The sequence below is a fragment of the Staurois parvus genome, unplaced genomic scaffold, assembly GCF_062004578.1.
Source record: "Staurois parvus isolate SC_StPar_1 unplaced genomic scaffold, SC_StPar_1.0 ptg001247l, whole genome shotgun sequence".
In the NCBI taxonomy this organism is placed as follows: domain Eukaryota; kingdom Metazoa; phylum Chordata; class Amphibia; order Anura; family Ranidae; genus Staurois; species Staurois parvus.
Genome location: NW_028319043.1, coordinates 1 through 4917, shown reverse-complemented (window position 1 = coordinate 4917; position 4917 = coordinate 1). Strand labels below are relative to the sequence as shown.

Here is a 4917-nt window from a genome sequence, read left to right as displayed (position 1 = left end):
ACCAGCCCACCACGCCGGCCCGTCCTCCTCCGATACATGTACCAGCCCACCACGCCGGCCCGTCCTCCTCCGAATCATGTACCAAACCGCCACGCCGGCCTGTCCTCCTCCGATATGTATGCCCACCTACCACACTGCCCCGTCCTCCTCCGATATGTACGCCTATCTACCATACCGGCCCATCCTCCACTGATACATGTGCCAAACCACCACACTGGCCCTTCCTCCTGAAATGTGCACCTACCCACCACACTGGCCCATCCTCCTCCGATACATGTACCAAACCACACCATCCTCTCCGACACGTGTGCCCACCTACCACACCGGCCTGTCCTCCTCCAATATGTATGACCATCTACCACAGCGGCCCGTCCTCCTCCGATATATACGCCCACCTACCACACGGCCCCGTCCTCCTCCGATATGTCTGACCATCTACCACACGGCCCCGTCCTCCTCCGATATGTACGCCCACCTACCACACGGCCCCGTCCTCCTCCAATATGTACGCCCACCTACCACACCGCCTCGTCCTCCTCCGATATGTACGCCCACCTACCACACGGCCCCGTCCTCCTCCGATATGTCTGACCATCTACCACACGGCCCCGTCCTCCTCCGATATAATAGGAAGCCATGATCACAGTATACAGAGCATGTGACACTTTGCTGTAGATATATTTTCATTCTAATCCTGAGATGTCAAATCTACACCACATCTCCCCTCTATATGGCAGAGTCCCGGCACCCTCTGCATACCATACAATTGGGCCGATTTATAAAGATCGGGGAGATAAAAGCCCCTCCCCCAACTTCCAGCACTGATCATTACAAGTCTGATGAGAAAAAGAAGAAGCTGCCTCGAAGAAAGTCTCCTCTCCACCTCCATACATGAGAAATAAAGGATTGGATGTGGTTTAAAGTGGAACTCTGGGGAAAAAAAAAGTCACATGATGAAGTCTGTTGGTGGCATTAAGGCTGAATTTTAACCCGCCAATATTTTACCGTCCCCGGGGGGGGGGGGGGGGGGGCTCACAGTGTGCAGTGAAATCAGAGTAAGCAACTGTACTACTGAGCAGGACTGAAGACTCGGCCAGAGGGAGGAGAATCAGCAGGATCGGCTCCTCCCCCATAGCAGTTCTATCACTTGGTGATCCTGCCAGTAGACCACTTCCAGGAAAAGGCCAAGCTGTCCAACACAGTTGTTGGCATTTACATGGGTTGGGACAAACCATACACACTGCCGGGGAAGGGGGGGGGGGGGGGGAGAAAAGGGGAGGGAGAGAAAAAAAGAAAGGGGGAGGGAAGGGGGTTACATTGGTCAGCTTTTAGTCATATGTTTTACTTTCTTTCAAAAGGAAAAAAAAAAGGTTTTTTTGTAGATTACCTGGAGTTGTCTCTCACATAAGTCTACCTGTCCATCTACGAGTCCCCTGTCCAGAAGGTGACAACACTGCTCTGTGATTTGGGAACAGAACAAACAGTGTTGTCAATGTTACAGGAAGTAGACTAATAAAAGGATTTACTGGCAGGATCCACAGGTAACATCATGTGACAGGTAAAACCAGAAACAGCCGTATTAATGCGGTCAGCCTGCAGAGGGCATCAGTTTGGCCTTGCTTGGAGTTCCACCTTACAGTGATAGGAAAACAACCTGAAAAAAGCAGAATAATGTTCATAAAATTGAGAAATTTCCTGTAAAATGGATTTTTCTGCCTTATTTTTGTATATTTGCTGAAACAGAAGAAAATAGTCGGGAGCAGCTTCTAAAATAAACAGCAATTTACAATATCTGGAGGAAAACACGAACCGGAGGTGTGATCTTTATAAACAGGCCTGGAAGTGGGCCGGCAGGTGGATCATTCCATGTGACCTCTGTCCAGCTCTGTGATTGGTCTGCCCCCCCCATCACAGGGTTCACACACCCCTATAGAGGAGCGGCACTAACCAGCTACACCCTCCAGGGGGCACTACAGTCCATGACTTGCAGGGAAAGGGTTAAACATGACGACTATCTGTCCCTGATCCGAATCTGGAGGTCCGTGTGACGCAGTTACTCCACGCTCTCCGGAATCTCACAATCGTCCACGATCAGCGTATGGATGATCCCCTCCCGCCGCTTGCCGCTGCTCACCGCCTTGATGCAGCAATCGTGATTGCCGATGCTGAAGTGCGTCTCCGTACCGTCCTCCACAAACTCCCCCTGCGGACAGGAGACACAACGTTGGGGACGTTCTACAAATAAAATGGGACTTTGTAATCTGTACACAATGTTCATATCAATAAAGTTTCATCCATACAAGAAAATGAGAACTGCCAATAACAGCGCCTATCCCATTGCTGCGTGTTCTGCTTCTTACAGGTAGTCCGGAAATCTGGGTACACCCGGGGGGGGGGGGGGGGGGGGGGCCTATGGGGTGAATTTACTGACAGCCCGCTCATACCGCTGTGATTTGTGAATTGTAGTCACACCTGAAATCGCATCCAATGACTGTGACGGTCAGCGCCTTAATGTGCGATTTGCTGCGGAGCGATTTCTAAAGTAGTTACAGTTTCTGCAGTTTATTGAGATTTGAGTGGAAATCACACAGAAAATAGCAATAAATTGCTGAAAATCTTCACAAATCACAATAAAGTCTTCAGAAATTGCGCTGAAATCACACAAATTGTGCGATTCTAAATCACAGCGATGTGACCCGGACTGAGCGAAATCACGACGGAAAAAGTCGAGCGGTAAAATAACGTGCTAAGAATTTAACAGTGCACTCCTGACCCCCCCCCGTACTGTGCCGTTACCTAACTCTACTCCCCCTCCCCCCCCCCCCCGTAATGTGCCCCTCCTAACTCCACCCCCCCGTAATGTGCCGTTACCTAACTCTACTCCCCCCCCCGTAATGTGCCCCTCCTAACTACACCCCCCCCCGTAATATGCCCCTCCCAACTCCACCCCCCCATAATGTGCCCCTCCTAACTCCACCCCCCCGTAATGTGCCCCTCCTAACTCCACCCCCCCGTAATGTGCCCCTCCTAACTCCACCCCCCCGTAATGTGCCCCTCCTAACTCCACCCCCCCGTAATGTGCCCCTCCTAACTCCACTCCACCCCCCCCCCTGTAATGTACCCCTCCTGACCCCCCCTGTACTGTGCCCCTCCTGACCCCCCCTCCCTGTACTGAGCCCCTCCTAACTCCACCCCTCCCCCGTACTGTGCCCCTCCTGACTCCCACCCCTCCCCCGTACTGTGCCCCTCCTGACTCCCACCCCTCCCCTGTACTGTGCCCCACTTAACCCTCCCCCATACTGTGCCCCTCTTAACCCTCCCCCATACTGTGCCCCTCCTAACTCCACCCCCCCCTCTGTACTGTGCCCTCCTGACTCCCACCCCCATACTGTGCCCCCCCCCGTACTGTGTCCTCCTGACTCCCCCTGTACTTTGCTCTGCTAACTGCTCCCCCCCCCCTACTCTGCCCTCCTGACCCCCCCGTGCCCTCCTGCCCCCCCTGTATGGGGGGTACAGTGTTGCATGACCACAGAATTGTCATTTAAAGTGTGACAGCGCTGAAAGCTGAAAATTGGCCTGGGCAGGAAAGGGGGGGGGGGGGGGGAGGAGGGAGTGTCTGGACTTGGAGGGGTTAAACTTCTCAGCATCATATCTATACCAGCAGACAAGCCCCCCTATAGGATATCATAGTGCATTCTCCTGGGTGCACACGGCCCAATCAGATCCTTTCACAGTCCTTGTGGCCGATACGGACGGCTGTGAACCCAGAAGTGATCAGAGATGAGCGCTTCCAGGTTCGTTCTTCACACCGAGATCAGGATATTAGCCACTCCCCCTCATGACACCCAGCAGGGACAGGGGAGCTGAGGCACATTGGAGGGAGGGGGGGGGGGGGGCGCCATCAGAAGTAATCCGGGGGCTGTAAAGCTGAATGTGAAAGTCAGAAATGGTGTCCATGCTGGAGCTGCCACCGATGAGGACACACCCCTTCCCTCCAGTCAGCTCTCACTGAGCTCTGCAGATTGTAACTTTAGTTCCTTGCCCCCTGATTTCTGAACTCTCAGACAAGCTATATAAAGTCTGCACTTTGAACGGCTGTAGAGAGAAGACTGCAGATAAACAGGTACAACTTATGTAGGCGGATTAGTTTCATCTCTGTATCTGGGGCCGATCACCTCACTGGGGTTATGGAAGGTTTACAACCACTTTGAATGTCAACTGACACCACATCAGTGGGCAGTAGAGGGCCTGGGATCCCTGAGGCTCCATACTGACCCAAGGATGAGTGTGAGGATGAAGAATGAAGCCATCTAATCCTTCCAGGGGGACATGAAGGCAGCACAAGGGGCGGGACTCTGGCAGCACAAGGGGCAGGACTCCCCTGGGTCATTTATAACATCTGATCGGCTTCATCTTAGTGACCGAATCAATAACAATCAATAAGCGTCATGTGATCTGTGGCCACCTACCGCGGTCTCCAGTTTCTGTCCATTACACCAAACGTCCATCGTGTCCTTCTCTGCAACGGGAGAAACCAATTATAATCCAACACAATCCGGGGTCACACCGTGCAGGGGGACCGGGACTGGTATACCCGGGGGTGTGGAGCCAGATTTGTATACCCTGGGGGGGGGGGGGGGAGCCGGATTTGTATACCCGGGGGGGTGGAGCCAGATTTTGTGTTCCCTGGGGGGTGGAGCCAGATTTTGTATTCCCTGGGGGGGGGGGGGGATGGGGTGGAGCCATATTTTGTATTCCCCTGGGGGGGGTGGAGCCATATTTTGTATTCCCCTGGGGGGTGGAACCAAATTTGTATACTCTCTTTGTATTCCCCTGGGGGGGTGGAGAAGGATTTTGTATTCCCCTGGGAGTGGAGCGTGATTTGTATTCCCTGGGAGGGTGTGGAGTTGGATTTGT

At 53.2% G+C, this 4917-nt stretch overlaps 1 long non-coding RNA gene across 1 annotated transcript; it reads right to left on the bottom strand.

Annotated features, from left to right (window-relative positions):
* Positions 1–1583: 1583 nt before the first annotated feature.
* Positions 1584–4607, bottom strand: LOC149437901 (uncharacterized). Its single transcript, XR_016307986.1, has 2 exons — positions 4470–4607; positions 1584–2203 (listed from the first exon to the last, which is right to left on the bottom strand). It is a non-coding gene; the product is annotated as an uncharacterized LOC149437901 (long non-coding RNA).
* Between the last annotated feature and the right edge of the window lie 310 nt (positions 4608–4917).